This window comes from Eurosta solidaginis, chromosome 1, assembly GCF_040869045.1.
Source record: "Eurosta solidaginis isolate ZX-2024a chromosome 1, ASM4086904v1, whole genome shotgun sequence".
In the NCBI taxonomy this organism is placed as follows: domain Eukaryota; kingdom Metazoa; phylum Arthropoda; class Insecta; order Diptera; family Tephritidae; genus Eurosta; species Eurosta solidaginis.
The window spans coordinates 255,948,393-255,975,311 of record NC_090319.1 but is presented as its reverse complement, the minus strand read 5'-3'; positions in this window follow the sequence as shown (position 1 = coordinate 255,975,311).

The window sequence follows — 26,919 nt, the reverse complement described above, 5'->3', positions numbered from 1 at the left end:
TTATTCAATACAGAAAGTTCGGATATCAAAGAGTGGCTTTACTTGCTTTTTTCGCTGCAAAATTTTTATAATAATATCGAAATTTAACTGTCTTGCCAAAACGGATTCAACACAAACCTTTTGATTCTTTAAAGGACGCTGAAGGAATGTTCTGCACTAGCTACAGTGAAAGGTATAGTGCAAAAGATACGTAAAGCAACACAAATGTTATGGGAAATCGTATACAGATTTTGAACATATGTAGATGGCATCTAGCAATTCCAATGGTGACAGACCTTTGTCAACATTTGCTTCGTAAATGTGTTTCAAGTGAATTATTTCGCATTCTAAGCTTTGAGAAATGTCCGACTTGGATTTTTCGACAAATTTTGCTGTGCTCACCCGAACCGTTGTTTCATCTATGTATGTCTTCAAATTGCCACAAAGAGGAAAACGTCTCGTTCAAATTTCTCATAGCTGCGAATTGTTCAGTAATACCAGTGATTACCGAATCAACGATCACCAAAAATGTATTGTTTTTAAAATCAGACTCTGATTCATCCGTAATCATCTCATTTAAATTATCTTCAGAACGTCTTTTGGGTTTTCTCTTTCGAATGTCCGGAAACTTTGGCGAGATGTTCAATTGAATAGCAATTGTTTTGCATTCGTTTAAAATTGTCTCCAGTTGGTTCCTGATCAACTTCAAATCAGCTAATAAGGCATCAACGAGGTAGGAAATGCCTCGTCATGACAATCACGTGGAAAAATAACAGGACACTTTTCATGAACTCGACGAATTAGTTCGTTGACTTCTTCAGATCGCAAAAACTCATTATTCACGGCACCTATACCGAAGTCGTTTAAATAATCTGGACTTTGAGTTGGTGCTATTGTCACCACGAAAACTTTACGATTTTGGATTCATGTAAACATACATTTCTGTTTGATGTTTTTATTGTCTCCTCAGGCTCAGGCAAAAAATCATTATCAATATTCGTTGCTTTTGAAATTCGGCTTAAAATTTGCTCATGGAACAACCAAAGACTCTCCTGAATTAAAACAAAAAAATGTCTTCGTACCTCTAAATCGCGGCCTCCCTGAGAAACACATTTTTGTTTGACGTTTTTATTGTCTCCTCAGGCCCAGGCAAATAATCATTATCAATATTCGTTGCTTTTGAAATTCGGCTTAAAATTTGCACATGGAACAACTAAAGACTCTCCTGAATTAAAAAAAAAAATGTCTTTGTACCACTAAATCGCGGGCCCCCTGAGAAACCCCGGGCCCATGGGGAATCCCCCCATCCCCACCCCTCTTTTCGGGCCTGGCCATAACAATCGTATATAGGACAAACGAAATATATATAGTCCCATTCTTGAGCTTCGAAAGAGATCTTGGGGCCATTATTGAACCGGAGGATTGGTGCCAGAATTCCGAAATGGCAGAACATACACACGTGCATAATGATGGTTCCAAAATAACGGAGGGGGTCTGGTCTGCTGTTTACCATTTCGGTCCAGAAAAAAGTTGAAGGTGAAATTGTAGCCCTGAAGAAAACAGCAGAAATCTTGGCGTGGACAGAAGCGCGGGGCTTCAAAATTGTCTAAGATCATGTGCAAAGCCCACGATATTATACTCACAAAGTGGTTCATATCTCTGAAGGGAGAAGACGTAAAGCTCACGATGGGCAGGCTTACTGGACACAGCCTTCTGGCGTTATATGCTTACAATTTGGGGCTCGTCAGTAACAGCAGATGTAGGAAGTGCGAGCTGCAGGAAGGAAATGCTAAGCACGTTCTGTGTTCGCGTCCTGCGCTGGTCCGGTCAAGGCTCGAACTATTATGGGCGGCAGAGTTGCTATATACCGAGGCAGCAGTTAAGATAGTTCCGAGAATGCGTCTGGTATTTGCCAAGAGGGCGGAGTTATTCTATAACATAAGTCTTAGAACCTGGTTGGGGTTCTTCCGTTTGGTCGTCAAACAAATTCTGGTAACAATATGGACACATTTAATCCATGTGAGGACTTTATTGACCGACCTGTTCAACTGCTTTTATTTCATACTACTGAATTGATTATTGTTTTAAACTAAAATCTATATTACATTTTATTAGTATCTTCAAAAATATATAGACGTGCTTGTCAATTAGAACTCGTAGCTTTTCCGGTTTGGCCAATATATTCATTTCATGTTTAGTGAGTCCTAATTCCATTATAATCATTATTCGGCGCTTACCCGCTTGGGCGATTTTGGCCGCTTCGTAACAAGTCATGCAAGTTAACCCATTTTCCCGGTAGCTGATGCCAGTTCGACGCACCAGGGGAGATCTAGTCAACTTCCATCCACCTCTCCCAACTGACTTGAGGTCACCCCTTCATCTGCTTCCAAATATGGGTCTCCATTGAAACATTAGGGGAACTCATGAAAGCATATAAACTTATAAGGTGTAAAATTATCTCCATTTACACACGCTGTTATATGAACGCACCTAGTAATATTCCTGATAAAGTTAATTGTTTATCAGCTGTATTATTGCCAAACAAAATTTTTTTGATTGTTATACAAATTAAGAAATGCCAAGATTAAGTGAAAACCCAAAACTAAAACGTCTTTAGTAAGATATACTTGTAAATGACCTACTGATGTTGGAGATTTCTGATGAAAATGCCTGCTGCAATCTCTGCAAGGTGCATTCCTTTGAGTTTACCGCGTTTACACAATGAAATGTGCGCGTAAATTTATACAAATTGTGTAAATGATTTTTCATACAAAATCTGACAGCTCCTTTACGCGCTAGATAAATTTATACGTTTACACACTTTATAAGGCATTTATAAGATTACATGAGTCCCCCTATTTTCTTTGCCGAAGTGTCTTCTTCTATTCGCATTGCAAGGAAACAAAACAAATTAGCTTCAATTTCATTCCACTCAAATTGTAAGCCTAACTCAACAAGAAGTCGTTAATAGAATAATATTAAGGTTAAATCAAAGGAAAGAAAAAACCTCACATAAGGGTTTTTTCTCAAGAGAACATAGAGGGCGTGGAGAGTTATCATGTTACTCTCTAAAGTTTTCTACACGCAACAACAAAATGCGTTTGTGAACAAATTTATTCCCCTTCTACATTTTACTCGAACCGTGTTTGAATCGGTATATGACAAACGTGCCTAAGTTCAGTTTGTTGGAAATTCGAGTTATTTCTTTCCTAGCTGCCTTTTCGATAAAGCTGTTGCTAACCTGTAAAGATATCTTTATTCAAAATACTTCTTTGAGTCACATTGCAAAGGAAAAGCTTTGAAAAGTAAATCGTTTAGATACTTGAAATAAAACAGTTTTTATGCAGTAGCTAAGCAATTTTGGAAAAAAAAGCATATGAACTTACTTAGAGCTTTGGAAAAATTTATCCACTTTTGCTGTCAAAACTCGCACTAATTAACAATATGCAGTGCCAAAGTGCAATCTGGTTCAATTGAATTGGCTTAAGCTATTTTAACTACACATACAGTAAGCCGATTTTGAAAAAAACGAAGATTAAATAAGCATTTTCAAACTTACTGATATTATTTGGGTTTACTTTTGCTTAATTTTAATATAAAATTGCACTACTAGTATATATGGCATCAAAAATCAGAAAAAAATTCATCTAAAAAACCAGTGTACAGTAGAGCAGCCCAAGAGGTTGTGCAAATGGTCTGGCATTTTTGCATTAGCAAACTGGCGTAGTATATTGTAACGAATTTAGGGAACCTTCGCTTATTTTACACCATCTACTAACGTTCATATTGCTAAATTGTTGAATAAATAACTCCAATATTCAATAATGCAAGATGGTCTTTATTAGACTACTTTGAAAGTACTTCACAATAACACTTATACTTCGCAACCAATAGCGTGCTTAAATCAAACTGATAACGATAACTACTCAGCTTCTGCTGCTTCTATACTCTCTGCCCAAATATCTAGACGTTTCTTCTTCTAGTATCATCTTCCTGGTCACCGCCATACGCGCGTGTATTTGTAGTGTGCAACCATATGCGTGTGTATATGTGAGCGAAGTAGTAGCTGATGATGACATGCGTTTGCGAGTAGCTCTCTGCTGCTTGTATGTATGTGTGTACATGATGATTAATGTGTTTATGTAGCTTGCTTAAATGTGGTTGTGCCTTTATTTAATAACCTTAGAGATGGTAATATTCGTCACAATATTAAACAATACGCTTACAAATTATACGATAAATCGTAGTTTATTTTTTCGATATTGAATACCAAATCAGCAACTGTATATTAATATCTCTGCGACAGGGTGCTTTTAAAATAAGTTCTGATATGGTATCTTGAATTGAGTTTTGAAATATGACGTATTCTGAGAAAGGCCGTTTTGGAAAAATATTCTTAAACTAGTAGGATTTTATTAAAATAAATTATGATATAGGTTGCTTTCCATACGCTTGCTGAGATGAGACATTTTCGAAACGGTAGCCGAGATAGCGCGATATTCCGGTATGATGCATTCGCAGCGGAAATTTAGTTCTGAGCATACTTACATTTTGCTACTTATTTATTCCGATTTTGCGTGTTTGACAACATAATTCACAGTGAAATAGATTTGGTTGATATGATTTACTCGCACTTAATTTCACTAATCAATCAGTGTGGATTTAGAATGGGAGGTATCATGCACGCTTCGTATTAGCTAGGTTTGTCGATTTTAGTTAATCATACGCTATGTCATTACCTTTCTTTAGTATCTTACGTATGTACATTAAAGCGATGTATGCATTAAAAAAACTTGAAAATTTGCTCCCGGATTCGAACACTTACCTTATAACGAGCTCAAAAAATATAATTAATAAACGGCCGCCGTGGTGTGATGATAGCGTTCTACGCCTATCACACGGAACATCCTGTGTTCACGCCCCGGGCAAAGCAACATCAAAATTTTAGAACACGTTTTTTTTCAATTAGAAGAAACGTTTTCTAAGCGGGTCGCCCCCGGCAGTGTTTTTCAAACACTCCAAGTGTATTTCTAGCATGAAAAGCTTCTCAGTGAAAACTCATCTGCCTTTCAGATGCCGTTCGGAGCCGGCATTAAACATGTAGGTCTCGTCCCTCCAATTTATACGAAAAACTAAAAGGAGCACGACGCAAATTGGAAGAGAAGCTCGACCTAAAATCTCATCGGAAGTTATCGCGCCTTATATTTATTTATTTATAAGAACAGCGAAAATGAGATTTTATCGACATATGTTTTCTGCAGGAACCCAAAAACAAAGTCCTTCGGACTTTTAATCCGAAAGAAATTCATCAATCCGGACTATTACTTTATAAGTTCGAAAAAAGTTGTTAAGTCCGAACTTTTCTTTTTTAAGGACAGATCTAAATGAGAAGATTTTTTTTTCATACAAGATCATTCTTGTTTCAACAGAAAGCGGTGTATAAAATTTCAAGGCAATGTCCCCATTGGATCAAACTTTATAAGTATAATTAAAGTACTACCCTGCAAAAATCGTTGGATCATGTGGTCCACTGGAGTACTTACCTTTAATACTCCACTGTAATGCAGCAATGGACCAACTCATGTTTCTACACGAACAAACCCTGCAAAATCGTGAGTACTCCATGCATGCATGTGTGTTACTCCCTATGGACCAAGCGAGTGCTCCAAAATTAACCACAATTCATACAAAAAATATGGTCCAATTAACATTACGATGTCCTAGGACCGGACCATATACTCCAGCTCCGCATTACATCAGAGTAAGCCATGGAGTACCCATAGTCCAATAAACATCCTGTAGTGATTACAATCGTTAAAAGCGAGCAATGATCGGCTTACAATATCTTCGTGTAGAAACATGAGTTGGTCCATTGCTGCATTATAGTGGAGTATAATGGTAAGTACTCCAGTGGACCACATGATCCAACGATTTCTGCAGGGTATTGCAAGCTGATCCCCTGCAAAAATCGTTGGATCATGTGGTCCACTTGTGTCATACTGGAGTACATATCATTATACTCCACTGTAATGCAGCAATGGACCAACTCATGTTTCTACACGAACATATTGTAAGCCGATCATTGCTCGTTGTTAACAATTGTAATCACTACACGATGTTTATTGGGCTGTGGGTACTCCATGGATTACTCTGATGTAATGCGGAGCTGGAGTATACGGTCCAGTCCTAGGACATCGCAATGTTAATTGGACCATATTTTTTGTATGAATTGTGGTTAATTTTGGAGCACTCGCTTGGTCCATAGGGAGTAACACACGTGCATGCATGGAGTACTCACGATTTTTGCAGGGTATGAGAGTTGGTCTTAGTTTTTCTATAACAAATTTCGAGTATTACTAACAAAAGCATTCAAATGACCAATACGCCGAAAAATCATTGTTCAATACATTCGTTATGAGAGCATTGAGAGGAATACCGTGAAAGCAGTGCTGCATTTTCATTTTCTACAATGGAATGGATACATGTAATTTTTTGCGTACATTTCGTTGTTGGGACTTTATACTTCATACAGTCCGTGCACAGTTTAGTAGACTAAGCGATTTTCACCAGCATATCTTATCCACCAGCATCAAGAATGTGAAATTATCAATGGCCCCTATTATGAGACAAATTTGATCTTCGACTGTGGTCGAAAGAGCTGATCGAACGAATTTTCATTCGGTATTACGACGCGCGTTCGATGAAGGCAAGCGTTATTGTGAATTTCGATAAATTCAAAAGTTCACAATAGCACATTTCCAATACTCTGTCAAATAAAATAAAATAAATAAACAAAAGCAGAATTAGTTATTAAATGCAAATATTAAAAATAAAAGTATGACTACAACGGAATTGTGGTTTGATGATTCGTCAGATGAAGAGGAAAGCTTACTGGAGCTAGCCAGAAGTAGAAGACAGGTGAGATGCTTCAAATCCTTTGGAAATGAATTCCACCCCGTAAGTGTAGCTTTCTAAATAAGTTGTTAAATTGTTGAAATTATAAGTTTTGTTTATAGATTTATTCAAAATTTCAGACTGTCCAAAGAAGCGTTCATGGACTTGTTGTCCAGTACAGATGAACTGCTGCAGCAATGCACAAGAGCCAAGTCTATTCCTAATATTTTTTAGTTTTGGCAACAGTTCTCCGATTTTGTGCTCAGGGATCCTACCAACTGAGCGTTGGAAACGAAAATGCACTCGGACTTGCCCAGCCGACTGTGTCTGTGGTACTATCAGAGGTGTTGAATGTCTTGGAAAATTTTATTTGTGAAAGATGGATAAAATTGAATTACGAGGAGGCTGAGCTGCATCAAGCAAAGTTGCATTTCTATAATGTGCAAGTTCCTTTGCTATATGGGAATTTTGTTCCATAATTGAAACCAGTCTTTCAAGCTGTTGTTGTGTACTCACGACCTTGGACCTATATAAAACAAGTAAGGAAGGTTAAGTTCGGGTGTAACCGAACATTACATACTCAGTTGAGAGCTATGGTGACAACATAAGGGAAAATAACCATGTAGGACAATGAACCGAGGGAAACCCTGGAATGTGTTTGTATGACATGCGTATCAAATGAAAGGCATTAAAGAGTATTTTATGAGGGAGTGGGCCATAGTTCTATAGGTGGACGCCATTTAGGGATATAGCCATAAAGGTGGATCAGGGTTGACTTTAGAATGCGTTTGTACGATATGGGTATCAAATGAAAGGTGTTAATGAGTATTTTAAAAGGGAGTGGGCTTTAGTTTTATAGGTGGACGCCTTTTCGAGGTATCGCAATAAAGGTTGACCAGGGGTGACTCTAGACTTTGTTTGTGCGATATTGGTATCAAATGAAAGGTGTTAATGCGTATTTTTAAAAGGGAGTGGGCCTTCGTTTTATAGGTGTTCCCCTTTTCGAGATATCGCCATAAAGGTGGGCCAGGGGTGACTCTAGAATTCGTTTGTGCAATATGGGTATCAAAAGAAAGGTGTTAATGAGTATTTTAAAAGGGCGTGGGGCTTAGTTCTATAGGTGGAAGCCTTTTCGAGATATCGCCATAGAGGTGGACCAGGGGTGACTCTAGAATGAGTTTGTACGATATGGGTATCAAATTAAAGGTATTAATGAGAGTTTTAAAAGAGAGTGGTGGTAGTTGTATATGTGAAGGCGTTTTCCAGATATCGACCAAAATGTGTACCAGGGTGACCCAGAACATTATCTGTTGGATATCGCTAATTTATTTATATATGTAATACCTGCCAAGATTTTAAGGGTTTTTTATTTCGCCCTGCAGAACTTTTTCATTTTCTTCTACATAATATGGTAGGTGTCACAACCATTTTATAAAGTTTTTTCTAAAGTTATATTTCGCGTCAATAAAACAATCCAAATACCTTACCATGTTTCATCCCTTTTTTCGTATTTGGTATAGAATTATGGCATTTTTTTCATTTTTCGTAATTTTCGATATCGAAAAAGTGGGCGTGGTCATAGTCGGATTTCGTTCATTTTTCATACCAAGATAAAGTGAGTTCAAGTAAGCACGTGAACTAAGTTCATTAAAGATATGTCGATTTTTGCTCAAGTTATCGTGTTAACGGCCATGCGGAAGGACAGACGGACGACTGTGTATAAAAACTGGGTGTGGCATCAACCGATTCCGCCCATTTTCGCAGAAAACAGTTAACGCCATAAAATCTATGCCCCTACCAAATTTCAAAAGGATTGGTTAATTTTTGTTCGACTTATGGCGTTAAAAGTATCCTAGACAAATTAAATGAAAAAGGGCGGAGCCACGCCCATTTTGAAATTTTCTTTTATTTTTGTATTTTGTTGCACTACATCATTACTGGAGTTGAATGTTGACATATATTGCTTATATACTGTAAAGATATTAAATTTTTTGTTAAAATTTTACTTTAAAAAAATTTTTTTTTAAAAGTGGGCGTGGTCTTTCTACGATTTTGCTAATTTTTATTAAGCGTACATATAGTAATAGGAGTAACGTTCCTGCCAAATTTCATCATGATACCTTCAACGACTGCCAAATTACAGCTTGCAAAATTTTAAATTACCTTCTTTTAAAAGTGGGCGGTGCCACGCCCATTGTCCAAAATTTTACTAATTTTCTATTCTGCGTCATAGGTCTAACTCATCTACCAAGTTTCGTCTTTTGTAATGAATTATCGCACTTTTTCGGTTTTTCGAAATTTTCGATATCGATATGGGCGTGGTTATAGTCCGATATCGTTCATTTTAAATATCGATCTCAGATGAGTGCTCAGGAACCTACATACCAAATTTCATCAAGATACCTCAAAATTTACTCAAGTTATCGTGTTAACGGACGGACGGACGGACATGGCTCAATTTTTTTTCGATCCTGATTATTTTGATATATGGAAGTCTATATATATCTCGATTCCTTTATATATGTACAACCAACCGTTATCCAATCAAACTTAATATACTCTGTGAGCTCTGCTCAACTGAGTATAATTAATTCAAATAGTTTAAAATTACTAGTAGGTAGTAAAAAATCAGAACATAAATACAAAAAACTTACATTTTAAACAATTCGTTTTCTATTCGATACAGCATCGACAACAAATTTCTATTCGCTTGAAAATTAGATACACAACGAAAATTTCGACAGAGATGAGTTGTCATAATACCAATTTCAAATTCGATTTTCGATGTTCGATAGCCAGCGAAGATCGAATAATGCTCATAATAGGGGCCAATATTTACCGCGGGTATTTGTATTTTTCATTTCCTGTTAAGTTTGCAAATACACTATGTAAGTTAAGCAAAGCTCATCATGAAGGTTGTCCCTCAATAAATCTTAACAAAGTGGCTTTCAACCAAATAATCCTACTACTTGTCAGACCGCTACTGTATGCATATGTGCATATGTATTTTGTAAGTATATGTTTACATATACATATGTACATTTGTTTGGTTTGTATTCTTATCTCATTTGTCGGGTGATGACAAGCCCATTCTACGTTGTAATCAAATTAATATATACTCCTGCAAAATGTATAACCTGCGCGCAAGTTCTTGTCATTACAAATTCAAATAACATGCACATGTGGATTTAAAATTATGCCAAACATGAATGTACTCATTACCATTAATAACACTTTTTTAACACGTAAATCCTAATTATAAAGAATTTCGAATGTGATTAAGGTAGTTATACTTAAGTATTTTAATAGCACAACTTGCAGCGCGACATTCCTCATTGTACCAGCTATTTTTTCAGGATCCCTGTAAGTCTATGGTGTCCAAAGCGGTGGTACGTAGTGTGCAGGAAATCATCAGGTAGAGAATGTTTTCGTGAGCAGCTTTTCGAGCTTTTCTTTGTGTGAGTACGAGCACAAAGGCGTGTACATATCTAGGCTGCCACAAGGCTGAAGTTGAATATTTTGTGCACGTACCTGGTGCTACAGATGTCCATACTTGGAGCCGCGGCGAAGTTAATCAGCTTCATCGCGCTAATATTACATCTTGAAGGCTTGACATCAGTGATTCAAAATGCTATATATCTCTGGAGTTTTTTGCTATCTCTCCGGCTCTGAACATTCCAATGGAGCGAGAGCAAAAAAAATGTTTCGCTATTTGCTTTGTTTTGCATTGTTGTGCATAACTTTTGTCCCTTCTTGCGCTACTACTTATCTACGATAACTTGGAAACCAACGCGCGAACAGAGGTGAGTGTTCTCATAAAATAACAAAAAGAAAATAAAAATAAAAAGCTACAACAACAACTTAAAGACCGACAAATAAAACCACAAGAGCAAAAACAACAACATCGCAAATCTACATCAGCTCCAATAACAAAAACAAGAGAAAAGCGAAATTCTGCATAACAATTCCCAGCAGAGCAGATATCAATTAATTTTTTTTTTGCTCTCGCTCCACTTCGAATGGTATTTCGTTGGAACTTTCATTCTGCTATTTGCTCCGCACGTCGCAGCTCGTAGTAGCGCATAACAAATGCCAACACTTTCTTATGCTACGGCTCTGCTCTGTGCTCTGTCTATATTCTGAGCTGTAGCAGTAACAGCGCACACTTTTCGCTGCTGGTGCTACTCTGGAGTAACAAATGCAAATACTGCTTGAAATTTTCCAACGGTATTACCAAGGCTCTCTTTTTTGCCACCAATGACGGTAAAGTCACCAGGCACTACTCATATATCAGGTTGGGACACTTATAGTATGTCTTTCCTAGTTTATCATAGAACAACAGCACCTCCATGTACATTATGAGATACTTACTTATTTAATTAAAAAGGTATTTCTATGCGTGGTCGCCCCTCAGCAGTGATTTGCAAATACTCCGAGTACATCTCTGCCATGAAAAGCCTCTCAGTGAAAATTCAGCTACGTTGCAGATATAAATTGAAAAGGAAAGATAATTAAATATAGGGAGCAGGGACGAGAGAAGGACAGGGAGATAGAGAGGGAGGTGGAAACAGAGTCACTCTCTGAGAGAGGAAGGGAGGGTGAAAAGATAAAGTTGACATGTAGAGGGTGAAAGAGATGCAGAGAGATAGTTAGAGCAGGACAACGTCTGCCATGTTTGCTATTCTGGCCTAAAACAAAGACAACTTGCCACGTATTCCCAGCGCTAGTCCTCTTTGATTTCGGGTTATTCATAGAATTTTATGACAACGCAGAAATAATCGCTCCTGTGGATGTTAAGGTTGATTATCCTAAATAGAGCATTTTGAAGAAGAGTAGTCAGTGGGCTCCTGAACTTATGAACTGCTTCAAAATCAATGTCAGCTTCAATATAGCATTAAGAATAAACAAGCTCTCATCTGTTGTTGTTCTTGTTGTAGCGATAAGGGCACTCCCCGAAGGTCTTGGGGACTGCTAGCGATGTTGATGGTCCTTCGCCGGATGCAGATCTGGTACGTTCCGATACCAAGCCCGGCCATATCGGGAACGATTTGTTATGACCACATGCGACTTTTTTGGCCATACTGCCCTCCCACCCCCTAGATCGATGAGGAGTTCGGGGTCGCCAGAGCCTCGGTTGTTAATGTAACAGGATTCGCCACGGATAGGTGAGGTTTACAATTGGGTTTGGAGAACCTATATATTGCGCTGGCAACCTGAAAGGGTTGCGCAACACAACCCCCCTGAATCAGGGGCGCACCCATAAATAAATTTGGAGGGGGACGACGCGGGGGGAGGGCTAGACTAAGCAGTTTTTATTTAGGGTCACTGACAAATAATAATAAGAGAGCTCAGGATTTTGTACAAATGGCCTAGCATCATTGCATTTGCAAACTGGTATATTATTTTTACACAAAACGTCAACAAATTATACGGCTATGCATTTGCTACGTCATGGAAAATACGCAACATCAAAAACCATAATTTATTTATTTTTTCAACATTGAATAGCAAATCACAAACAAAATGTGAAAAAAAAATTTTTTATGAAAAAAGTTGGTCACAGTCTATAGCTTATATTTGTTATTGCAACGTTTTCAATATCAAATGCACAAAACTCAAAACTGCCTGAGGGAATATTATAGGTTCTTTCCATTTCAAGACACCCGGTCCGCGCAGGGCATGATTTTTGATTTCGATGAAATTTTAATATGTTGTTCTTTGGCCAAATTAATGAAACACGTGTTTTTTTGCCTCAAACAAATTTTTTTTTCGATTTATCGGCAATTGAATTCGATAAAATGCAATTGATATTTTATTCACCTATTTTTTCAACTGTCAATAACTTTGTCAAACGTTGACCGTTTCTCATGATTTTTTCTTTGAAATGTTCGTTATTACTTATACTTTTATACAAATTTATAAACAATTGCATATAGCTAAAAAATAATTATTTTTTAGTATTTAGTAAAAATTTAAGACTTTTTTCCAAAAATTCATATTTCAAATAACTGTTATTGTTTTTTATTTAAACTGGTACTATATCGAGTGCACAGTTTATATTTCAACTTGGGTAAATATCCATTAGCCAAAGCTCGTTGGTTTCGAAATATGAATTTTTGAATATTAAACTTTTTTTCGCCATATATTGATTCAATGCATATCAGCATACAAGGCGATCAATGCCAAATGCTTAAAATTAATTAAAATATTACATTTATTATTGAAAAATTCATTTGTTATTATTTTTCAGAATTACAATGATTTTGTAACAGGACATGACAAAGGCTCTTGTGACGGTATTGGAAGTTTAGTGAAATATTTTGCCATATTCTGAAAAATAACAACAAATGAATTTTTCAAAAATAAATGTTATATTTTAAATAATTTTAAGCATTTGCCATTGATCGCCTTGTATGCTGATATGCATTGAATCAATATATGGCGAAAAAAAGTTTAATATTCAAAAATTCATATTTCGAAAACAACGAGCTTTGGCTAATGGATATTTACCCAAGTTGAAATATAAACTGCTCACTCGATACAGAAAAAGTTTAAACAAAAAAAAAATTACCGTTATTTGAAATATGAATTTTTAAAAAAAAATTTAAAATTTTTACTAAATACTAAAAAAATAATTATTTTTTAACTATATGCAATTATTTATAACAGTATGTAAAATTAAAAGTAATAATGAACATTTCAAAGAAAAAATCATGAGAATCGGTGAATTTTTGTCAAAGTTATTGAGAGTTGAAAAAATAGGTGAATAAAATATCAATTGGATTTTATCGAATTCAATTGCCGATAAATCGGAAAAAAAATTTTTTGAGGCAAACACGTTTTTCATTATTTTGACCAAAAAAACATATTAAAATTTCATCGAAATCAAAAATCATGTCCTGCGCGGACCGAGTGTATTGAAATGGAATGAGCCTATAGCTTTTGTGGCAGTTATCTAACTTGCTTTGTTGTTTATAATGTGCATTTCTTTATAAAAGACTCGACACAACTTTGCCATTTCCCCGACCAGTAATAAAAAGATTTGTCGCTGTGATAAGCATGTTGTAGGCTAATACCCTTATATTTACATAAGTTCGTTACATAAATATACAAATTAGATTCATAGGAAATATTTGTCAAATAAAACATTACCCACAAGTCCTAAATCTCCCTTTTGCTCCCCTTGTATTTCGAAATGAGTGCGTAGAAGATTGTAGCCTAATAAATAGTTGTTAAGTCAAGAACATAACAAAGAGAGTGAGCACTTTATGCCCGAAGAAGGCTCACATTTTCTCACACATGTGTAACTATACACACACAAATATACCTCCTCGTTCAGTAACTAATATGAGTTTTGCTTGTTTATTTCAAAGTGTCACTTCAAGAAGTGTCATACACTTGTATGAGGAGGATACTTGTTACGCTGCTTATACCGGTTATGACACACATTTATGTATGTACAATAGACTGCATCTGAAATCTATTTTTTTTAAGATAGTGAAGATAATTAAATTTCTCTGCAAGTTTTTAAGCTCAGTAGAAATAAAACTAATATTTCCCACAGAAATTTGAAAGTTTCAGTTATTAACCTCTAACCGCGGCTCCTTCCGCACGAAGAAAATAAAATTATTGCGATTTAGCCCAGACATGATTTCTAAAACTATCCCGAAAGAGTCTAGAAAATAATCTTTAAATAGTTCTTAAACATTACGAAATGTTAACGCAAACAATAGCGAAGTAGTGCGGGGATAAATCCAAAATGATCCACAGATGTTTCCCAAATTGTCTCAAAATAATCCAAAGTTATCCAGAAAAAAATCCAAAATGAGCCAGTGATATTCTTTTAATCCTCCCGAAACAGTGCCGAATTACCTCAGAAATTGTCGCGAATGGCACAAAATGATAAAAAAAATGCGGAAAATATTTCGAAATAGTCCCGAAATGATAAAAACATAGTCCCATAATTATGCTGAAACCATCATTAAGTTTTACAACTATACCGAAATCAGTTCGAAAATAGTCTCTAAACGAAACAAATGTTTACGGAACTATTCCCAAGTATTCACAAAATAATTTCTAAGACAATGTCAAAGGGATTCGGATATAGTTCTGATATGAGCGAAATGGTCGTATCGAAAATAATTCTGAATAAGCCGCGAAATGGCCTCCGAATGTTCTCGAGCTATTCCTAAAAAACCAGAAAACTTGTTCGATGCGATCCCTCAAGGATTCCGAACTTAATCCCTAAACGGTCTCGAAATAGTCCTTAAAGACTCGTTTAATAACTATGAAAAAAAACTAAAACTATCTAATGGTCCCCAATTAATCAGGCTATAATCTTGAAATCGTCACAAAAATGTTAGGGTGTTTGAGCAGATACTATAGTTCAATGCCAGGATGTCCAAATAACGTTTTTTTGACTTGGTCACACCAAAACGGTTGAACTTATTTGGAAGAATTTTGACCCACAGATGGGTAATAATAGTCTTAAAGGATATTCTGTACATATTAAAAAAAAAGAGTAAGGTAGTCCAAGTTCGGGTGAAACCGAACATTACATACCCAGCTGTACACTTGAAATGCTGTTGTTGTTTGTTTTGTGTTCTTAATAGTGTTACAAGGCTGCGCAATAATACATATGCATATGGTTCTATTCTGAATTAATTCTTCTTCGAGTTATGGCTCCCGAAACAGAAAATTGCTTAGTCATAAAAGTGGCGATGCCATGACCATTTTTTAAAATTTGAAGTTGTTTCTATTTATTGTTATTAATCCACTTGGGAAATGAAATACCATTGATATAAAGCTCTTTTTTGCGAAGATATTGCTTATTTTATTCGTCCACGGCCCTTTTAAAAATCTTTTATATAAAAGTGGGCGTGGTCTTTAACCGATTTCGTTAATTTTTCTTCAAAGCATACCTTATAGTAAAGGCAACCTCTCTGCCGAATTTTGTTACGATAGGTTTAACGATTGTTGATTCATGGTGGCGGCCACTGTGATGTGATGGTAACGTGCTCCGCCTACCGCACCGAATGCCGTGGGTTTGCACCCCGGGCAAAGCAACATCCAAAACTTTTAGAAATAAGCTTTTTAAATTAGGAGAAAATTTTTCTAAGCGGGGTCGCCCCTCGGCAGTGTTTGGCAAGCGCTCCGGGTGTATTTCTGCCATGAAAAGCTCTCAGTGAAAACTCATCTGCCTTGCAGATGCCGTTCGGAGTCGGCATAAAACGTGTAGGTCCCGTCCGGCCAATTTGTAGGGAGCACGACGCAAATTTGGAGAGAAGCTCGGCCTTAGATCTCTTCGGAGGTTATCGCGCCTAACATTTATTTTTTATTTTTAATATTTGTAAAATTTATTTTGTCACAAGTGGGCGATGCCACGCCCATTTTGAAAAAGTTTTTCAAATTTTTATCAAGAGTCTCAATATCAGTCCACACGTCAAATTTCAACATTCTAGGAGTATTATTTACTAAATAATCACGTTTTTTGTGTTTACCAAAATGTTATATATGTAAAAAGTGGGCGAGGTTATCATCCGATTTCGGCCATTTTCAATAGCAATCTATACTGGGTCCAGATAAGCTCGTGTACCAAATTTGGTGAAGATATCTCAATATTTACTGAAGTTGTCGTGTTAAGGGACAGACGGACGGACGGACGTTCGGGCAGACATAGCTCAATCAAATTTTCACTGCTGATCTTGATATATAGAAGTCTATATCTATGTCGATTCCTTTATACCGGTACAACGAATCCAATCAAAGTTAAAATACCCTGTGTACAAGTACAGCTGGGTATAAAAACGGTGAAGCGTTATAAGATCATCTTGAATAGCTCCGAAATTATGATGAAAACAATCCCGCAATGATGCGGAGATTCGGGAATGTCCTATGTTGGTCCAGAAAACAATCGAGGGAGAGGTGTGACACTACTTCCACAATGGATTAGACTTCAACCTAAGTGACCAGGATACCAAATATTATTGATCTGAGTGAAATAGTCATAAAGCATGCACTTTTTTCTTTGAAACGTATACAAAACACTACTGAAACAATTAGGCATATCTTATTTGCCAAATTGGTTTATTTAATCAAATTAGCGTCAACTGATTTTCTTTTTTTTTTTTTTTTTAAAAAGACAATTTTCCTTCTTTGCATTTTTTAAATACTCCTTTTTATGTAACGGACACATATTTGCTTTGATGTTTTGCCTTTATATTGCTATCGAACACGAAAAAATTAGAAGTAACAAATAGCGCCTTTTTTGGTGAAACGAAATAACCATGAGTGACAAAAACGAACATCCCAAAATTTAAAGTTATTATAAATAGCTCCTACTTTTTATGTATTGTGACGAATATTAGTCACACTTACGCCCCGATTCTGAGCGTTTCCGGTAAAATAGTACCCAGAACATTATGTCACCAAATATTGTTACCAGCTCTTTTGTCCGCGATTCTGCCCCGCGTGGAAACGCTGTCATCACCGAAAAACTCACCAGTGTCTGTGGAGAAGTTTGAGAGGTAGTTTTCTTCGTTTTCACGGTTGCCACTTTTGTCCATTTGGACAAAATTTGGTCCCTTCCAATCACATTTGCTCCGCTGGTCCCTTTTCTTCAATTTTGCTCCTTTTAGGCAGTAGCCACGATTGGTATTTTTCTTTCTTTTTCACTCAGGTAAAAATTCACAATATTGCCCAAAAATTCGCCACACTTTCGTTAGCTCCCATATAATTTGAATTTACTTCAATGGAACTCTCACCATAAAAAATTGCTCAGTCAATAAAATGTACCAGAACAATAAAATGTCACCTAGGATATAATTTATGCCAGGCATTAAAAATAAATGTGTTGGCAAACACATTGTTGTTAATTGTTGATGAAATAACCGAATAATCAAAAAAAAAAAACTCTTGTTTTATAATGATATTAATAGCAGCTAGATATTTCGATCGGTTATACAACACTATGTAAAATATATGAAAATAAAAATTTCTTCTCGCCTAGCATAGCTTATAGCGAGCACTCTACCGTGAGCCTAACACTTTCAAAACTTATACAAAGAAATTCTATGCATTACTTCTCGTTTGGCACTTTGATATTTAAATCTTTCTCACCCAGCTCAATGAGTTCAAGGAATTCCAGGACTATTGTGGTGTTAAGCCACGCAATGAAATTGAAAACTAAGTATCTTGGCACAAGAAATATTTTAACTCGAAGACAGTAGGAAGCAAATGCAAAAGAGATTTGATTTCGGAAGAAATGTTTTGTATAAAATTATACCCGTAGGTGCTAGCGGAATCCCTGAGGCCTGGGATCAAAACTCATACTTACTGAATCTAGGCTCTGATATGAAGTTTGAACGTTAAGGGAAAGAGTAAGCATCTATAAAAATAGCACTAATAAAATTGCGTAGTTTCATTTATGATTTACTGAGTTTCCCACATACATAGTTTTGAACCGTTTCTTACTAAAACCTAACTGCAATATACATTTTATTCCATTGAAATCAACAGCATAATGCTAGAAACAAGAGCTTTGTGACCAAAACTAGGTTCACAAGGTTTGGTTGGTGAAAGACATAGACTTTATCCTATGTCAAAATAAAGTACCATTTTTATTGCATACACATATATTTGTTTGTTCAGCTTGAGTTAAAGAATTCTTCACTTTGTGGAAACATCTTAAAATTTTGTATTTTATACTAATAAAATAAAACAAAAATGTTGTCCTTTTTTCCATGAATTTTGGTCCCAAATGAAAACATGATGTGGCAACCGTGTTCAGTTTACCTAAATGTTTCACTTTAGATACAAGGTTAACGAATAAACGCGACGATGAGCATATGCATATTAAGCATGATAAGTTTCTACATAGGTATATTGTAATTTATTCTGTAAATGTATATAATGTAAACAAATATGTATAGCAAGAGGCAACACTTGTTTACTGTTATCTTTTATCAATTCTTTATTTTTCAATTTTGCCTTTTTCTAAACAACAACTGTTGTGTGATTATTTCGATGTAACCACCTACTTTTGCGGGTAAAAAAATATCCGGCTACTTTCGCGGGTAGAATACCAAAAGGGTGTAAAAGTTGCCACATGATTTCGTTACCGTGGTAAGTAAGAGGTACTCACATCACTAGTCTAATGCTAAGAAAATGAAGCTACAACAACAATAAAGCAGGCAGTCACTTGTATCTACATAAACGAATCAATCATTATCCAGGGTGGGCATGAGCTTAGCACCTGCTAATCGACCATATATGTATACGATAAGCGAGAGCACAATGGCTACTTCGTCAAAATCAACGACAGCCCTTTTAGTTTGATTTCGATGGTCGTACAGGGGGGAAGTGTCGCACGCGCGCTTAAAACAGAGTACCAAAGAATGCGTGTGACACGTGTCACCGTTCAAGCATTGAAATCAAACTAAATAAATAATAGATTTTTCTTTCGTGCTCGCTACGCGTTCGTGTTTACTAACACATTCTCAATTTGGTAACCGTGTAAATGTAGTGGTGCCCACCGCTGATCATTATGTCTACACATATGTATGTACACGTAGCGAAGAGAGACACACAAACACATGCATATATCTTATCTGAGATGCTCCCAAAAGTAGGCAATTATCTGTGGAAGTATTACACACATATACACGCGCATATGAGAAGCTATAACGTGCATCTGTTGTTATGTTATAGCTGGAAATTTTATAACTGGTAGCAAATTCTAGAAATAGAAAAGCCTAGAAATATGTCAACGAGGAAACCACAAATTATAAAAGCGGCGGAAGCTGAGGCACAACGATTCAGTTGATTTATGCACGTTATCTGTTGAGCAGTAGAAGTACTTTAATAAAGGCCATTTTGCATTATTGAATAGTGGAGTTATTAATTCAACAATTTAGTGATTCGAACGTTAGTAGAAGGTTGCAAATACGCGGAATTGCACTAAATTCGTTACAGTATTATTACCGAGACAGTCTCATATTGCTTGAAACAATTTTTTTTGTTATTGATATTAAAGCAAAATAACAAAATTTTCACAAGGTGATAGGTACTAGGTCATGTTCCTCAATTTCACTCCTCCATCAGCTAGCTTCTCAGGACCTGGGTTTTGAGCTCGAAAACTTTTTAACTCGATTCGAAAAAAATTTAATTTAGTTCTGAATCAGTGTTATATATGTATGTAATTGCATGGGTAATTGGAAGGCCGATACGAACCAAGTTATCATTAATAATAGGGCGCTCTTATTTTAAGAAGTCTAGTTTGCCTTCTTGACAAAGCTTTCGTGTGTGATTCCGAGGAAAAGTTAACAAATTATTTTAACCCTCTAACGTTCGTACATACCTTTTCTATGTATTCAATGTTTGTTACAACGTTTGCAATGTAATGAAATAATCCCATTTGGAAATGTTTAAATCTCAAGACAAAATACAAGATCGAGTAAAACTTTATTGGTTATAGTATTTGAAAACATGTGATTTAAATGGATACAAATATGAATATATTTTTTGATATATATTATTACTAGCCTTTACCCGCGGCCCCGTCCGCAAGGATAAAACAAAATATATGTGCTATTCACGTTAGCCTGCTTATCAAGTTGTCTGTTTAAAAATTGTTTCTGTCAATGTATTTTATTTTTTAATACAGTAAAAAAAAAAAACTAAATGAGCTGATAGGCACGCTTACATGAAGAGTATAATACACTTTTTTCGAATTAAAAAAAAATACATTTTGTTTTAAAGTTAAATTAATTGATATGACAGGGGTGAAAGAATTACTACTCATAGAACAAAGGAGTGAAACTACAATTAGCTAAACCCAAAAAGAATTTATTAAATGAAGGTAGTGTTGCTTTTTCGGGTATTTAGTTGGTTAAAATATTACAAGAATTGTAATTATAGTTGTAACAGTTCGTTACAGGATTCATTTAAAAATAGAACGAAAAAGCTGTGTTAGATATTAAAGATAAAACATACCGAATTTTAATTACGAATAATATAGTCACGAAAAACGCCAGAAATGACCCTGACGGGATCCCGAAAACCATCCAGAAATGACTCAGGAGGGATCCCCAAATGATCCCGGAAAAGTTCCCAAACAATCCAGAATTGATCTCTGAAGGTTCCGCAAATGATCCCGAAATAGTCCGGAAAAAGTCCCGAAAAAACTCCGACGGGATCCCGGACAGATCCCGAAACACCCAGAAATTATCCCGGAGGGGTCGCAAAATGATTCCGAAATAGTCCCGAAAAAAGCCCGAAATAAACCTGGCGGAATTGATCTCTGAAGGGTTAGCAAATGATCCGGAAATAGCCCGGAAAAAGTCACGAAAAAACTCAGACAGATCCCGAAAATCATGACGAAATTATCCGGGAAGGGTCCCAAAATTACCCCGAAATAAGTCCGACGGGATCCCGGAGATATCCCGAAAATCATACAGAATTGAGCTCTGAAAGGTCCGCAAATAATCCAGAAATAGTCCGGAAAAAGTCCCGAAAAAACTCCATCGGGATCCCGGACAGATCCCGAAAATCACCCAGAAATTATGCCGGAGGGGTCCCAAAATGATTCCGAAATAGTCCCGAAAAAGTCCCGAAATGATCCTGACGGGACCCCGGACCGATACCGAAAACCATCCAGAATTGATCTCTAAAGGGTCCGCAAATTATCCCAGAAAAATTCACGAAAAAACTACGAAGGGATCTCGAGCAGATCCCGAAAATCATAGAGAAATTATCCCGGAAGGGTCCCAAAATGATCCCGAAATAGTCCTGAAAAGGCGCGAAATAACCCTGACGGGATCCCGGACGGATCGCGAAATCCACCCACAAATGATCTTTAAGGGCAACTGACCCCGAAATAGTCGTGAAAAAGTCCCGAAATTAACCCGACGGGATCCCGAAAATCATCCAGAAATTATCCCGGAAGGATCCCCAAATGATCCCGGAACAGTCTCGAAATTACCCTGACATTTTCCCGAAAAAGTAAAAAAATAAACCCGACGGAATCCCGGACGGATCCCGAAAACTATACAGAAATGATCCAGGAAGGTTCACAAAATGATCCCGAAATTGTCCCGAAAAAGCCCCGAAAAGACCCCGACGGGATCCCGGACGGATCCCTAAAACATCCAGAAATGATCCCGGAAGAGTCCCAAAGTGATCCCGAAAAAGTCCCGAAATGGCACAGACGGGATCCTGGACGGATTTAGAAAGCCATCCGGAATTGCTCTCTGAAGGGTTCGAAATTGACCGCGAAATAGGCCTGAAAAAGTCCCGAAATTACCCTGACGGGATCCCGAAAACAATCCAGAAATTATCCCGGAAGGATCCCCAAATGATCCCGGAACAGTCCCGAAGAAGATGCCGGAAGGGATCCCAAATGATCCCGTAAAAGTCCCGAAATGACCCGACGGGATCCCGTGCGGATTCCGAAAACCATGCAGATATGATACCGGAAAGGTTCTCAAATTATCCCCAAATAGTACCGAATTGACCCTGACAGGATCCCGGACGGATCCCGGAAACCATCCTAAAGTTATGCCGAAAAGGACCCCAAATGATCCCGTATACGTTGAGAAAAGTCCCGAAATGACCCCGACGGGATTCCGGACGGATCCCGAAAACGATCCAGAAATGATGCCGGAAGGAAATGATGCCGGAATGGACCCCAAATGACCCCGAAAAAGTAGTGAAATGGCCCCGACGGGATCCCGGGCGGATCCCGAAAACGATCCAGAAATGATGCCGGAAGGGACCCCAAATGATCCCGAAAAATTCCCGAAATGACCCCGTCGGGATCCCGGACGGATCACGAAAGGTATACAGAAATGATACCAGAAGGTGAAATGATCCGCTTAAAGAAAGATGAGATGATCCCCTTATAGTCCCGAAATGACCCTGACGGGATCCTCGACGGATCCCCGAAACTATCCAGAAATTATGCCGGAAATGTTCCCAAGTTATCCCCAAATAGTCCCGAAATTACCTTGACGGTATCCCGGACGGATCCCGAAACCATCCGGAAATGATGGCGAAAGGGTCCCCAAATGATTTCGCATTAATCGCGAAAAAGTTCCGAAATGACCCTACGGGATCGCGGACGGATCCCAAAAACCATCTAGAAATGTTTCCGGAAGATACCCCAAATGATCCCGAAAAAGTCCTGAAATGATCCCGACGGGATCCCGGACGAATCCCAAAAACCATCCATCTAGGTACCCCAAATGATCCCGAAATAGTCCCGAAATGACCCCGCCGGGATCACGGGCGGATCCCGAAAAAGTCCTGATATGACCCCGACGGGATCCCGTACGGATCCCGAAAACCATCCAGAAATGATGCCGGTAGGTACCCAAATGATCCCGAAATAGTCCCGAAATGACCCCGACGGGATCCCGGACGGATCCCGAAAGCCAACCAGAAATGATGCCGATAGGTACCCCAAATGGTCCCGAAATGACCCCGCCGGGATCCCGAACGGATCCCTAAAACTATCCAGAAATGATGCCGGAAAGGTCCCCAAGTTATCCCCTAATAGTCCCTAAATTACGCCGACGGAATCCCGGACGGATTCCGAAAACCATCCAGAAATGATGTCGAAAGGGTCCCCAAATGACCCCGTATTAGTCGCGAAAAATTCCGGAAATGACCCCGACGGGATCCCGGGCGGATACCCAAAACCATCTAGAAATGATGCCGGTGGATACACCAAAAGTATCCCGAAATAGTCCCGAAATGGCCCTCAAGGGATCCCCGAGGGATCTCGGAAACTATCCAGATATGATGCCCTTAAGGTTCCCAAATGTTCTCCAAATAGTCCCGAAATGACCCTGACGAGATCCCGGACGGAACCCGAAAACCATCCAGAAATGATGCCGAAAGGGTCCCAAATGATCCCGTATTAGTCGAGAAAAAGTCCCAAAATGACCCGCGGGATCCCGGACGGTCCTCGAAAACCATCCAGAATTGATGCCGGAAGATACCCCTAATGATCCCGAAATAGTCCCTAAATGGCCCCGACGGTATCCCGGACGGATCCCTAAAACCATCCAGGAATGATTACGGAAGGGACCTAAAATGACCCCGAAAAAGTCCCGAAGTGATCCCGGAAAATATTTCAAAGACCATGTCAAAGGGATTCGGATATAGTTCTGATATGAGCGAAATGGTCGTATCGAAAATAATTCCGAATAAGCCGCGAAATGGCCTCCGAATGTTCTCGAGCTATTCCTAAAAAACCAGAAAACTTGTTCGATGCGGTCCCTCATGGATTCCGAACTTAATCCCTAAACGGTCTCGAAATAGTCCTTAAAGACTCGTTTAATAACTGTGAAAAAAAAAACTAAAACTATCTAATGGTCCCCAATTAATCAGGCTATAATCTTGAAATCGTCACAAAAATGTTAGGGTGTTTGAGCAGATACTATAGTTCAATGCCAGGATGTCCAAATAACGTTTTTTTGACTTGGTCACACCAAAACGGTTGAACTTATTTGGAAGAATTTTGACCCACAGATGGGTAATAATAGTCTTAAAGGATATTCTGTACATATTAAAAAAAAAGAGTAAGAAAGTCCAAGTTCGGGTGAAACCGAACATTACATACCCAGCTGTACACTTGAAATGCTGTTGTTGTTTGTTTTGTGTGCTTAATAGTGTTACAAGGCTGCGCAATAATACATATGCATATGGTTCTATTCTGAACTAATTCTTCTTCGAGTTATGGCTCCCGAAACAGAAAATTGCTTGGTCATAAAAGTGGCGATGCTACGCCCATTTTTTAAAACTTGAAGTTGTTTTTATTTATTGTTATTACAGATACTATAGTTCAATGCCAGGATGTCCAAATAACGTTTCTTTGACTTGGTCACACCAAAACGGTTGAACTTATTTGGAAGAATTTTGACCCACAGATGGGTAATAATAGTCTTAAAGGATATTCTGTACATATTAAAAAAAAAGAGTAAGGAAGTCCAAGTTCGGGTGAAACCGAACATTACATACCCAGCTGTACACTTGAAATGCTGTTGTTGTATGTTTTGTGTGCTTAATAGTGTTACAAGGCTGCGCAATAATACATATGCATATGGTTCTATTCTGAACTAATTCTTCTTCGAGTTATGGCTCCCGAAACAGAAAATTGCTTAGTCATAAAAGTGGCGATGCCACGCCCTTTTTTAAAATTTGAAGTTGTTTTTATTTATTGTTATTACAGATACTATAGTTCAATGCCAGGATGTCCAAATAACGTTTCTTTGACTTGGTCACACCAAAACGTTTGAACTTATTTGGAAGAATTTTGACCCACAGATGGGTAATAATAGTCTTAAAGGATATTCTGTACATATTAAAAAAAAAGAGTAAGAAAGTCCAAGTTCGGGTGAAACCGAACATTACATACCCAGCTGTATACTTGAAATGCTGTTGTTGTTTGTTTTGTGTGCTTAATAGTGTTACAAGGCTGCGCAATAATACATATGCATATGGTTCTATTCTGAACTAATTCTTCTTCGAGTTATGGCTTCCGAAACAGAAAATTGCTTAGTCATAAAAGGGGCGATGCCACGCCCATTTTTTAAAATTTTAAGTTGTTTTTATTTATTGTTATTACAGATATTATAGTTCAATGCCAGGATGTCCAAATAACGTTTTTTTGACTTGGCCACACCAAAACGGTTGAACTTATTTGGAAGAATTTTGACCCACAGATGGGTAATAATAGTCTTAAAGGATATTCTGTACATATTAAAAAAAAAGAGTAAGAAAGTCCAAGTTCGGGTGAAACCGAACATTACATACCCAGCTGTACACTTGAAATGCTGTTGTTGTTTGTTTTGTGTGCTTAATAGTGTTACAAGGCTGCGCAATAATACATATGCATATGGTTCTATTCTGAACTAATTCTTCTTCGAGTTATGGCTCCCGAAACAGAAAATTGCTTAGTCATAAAAGTGGCGATGCCACGCCCATTTTTTAAAATTTGAAGTTGTTTTTATTTATTGTTATTACAGATACTATAGTTCAATGCCAGGATGTCCAAATAACGTTTCTTTGACTTGGTCACACCAAAACGGTTGAACTTATTTGGAAGAATTTTGACCCACAGATGGGTAATAATAGTCTTAAAGGATATTCTGTACATATTAAAAAAAAGAGTAAGAAAGTCCAAGTTCGGGTGAAACCGAACATTACATACCCAGCTGTACACTTGAAATGCTGTTGTTGTTTGTTTTTTGTGCTTAATAGTGTTACAAGGCTGCGCAATTATACATATGCATATGGTTCTATTCTGAACTAATTCTTCTTCGAGTTATGGCTCCCGAAACAGAAGATTGCTTAGTCATAAAAGTGGCGATGCCACGCCCATTTTTTAAAATTTGAAGTTGTTTCTATTTATTGTTATTAATCCACTTGGGAAATGAAATACCATTGATATAAAGCTCTTTTTGCGAAGATATTGCTTATTTTATTCGTCCACGGCCCTTTTAAAAATCTTTTATATAAAAGTGGGCGTGGTCTTTAACCGATTTCGTTAATTTTTCTTCAAAGCATACCTTATAGTAAAGGCAACCTCTCTGCCGAATTTTGTTACGATAGGTTTAACGATTGTTGATTTATGGTGGCGGCCACTGTGATGTGATGGTAACGTGCTCCGCATACCACACCGAATGCCGTGAGTTCGCACCCCGGGCAAAGCAACATCCAAAAATTTTAGAAATAAGCTTTTTAAATTAGGAGAAAATTTTTCTAAGCGGGGTCGCCCCTCGGCAGTGTTTGGCAAGCGCTCCGGGTGTATTTCTGCCATGAAAAGCTCTCAGTGAAAACTCATCTACCTTGCAGATGCCGTTCGGAGTCGGCATAAAACATGTAGGTCCCGTCCGGTCAATTTGTAGGGAGCACGACGCAAATTTGGAGAGAAGCTCGGCCTTAGATCTCTTCGGAGTTTATCGCGCCTAACATTTATTTTTTATTTTTAATATTTGTAAAATTTATTTTGTCACAAGTGGGCGATGCCACGCTCATTTTGAA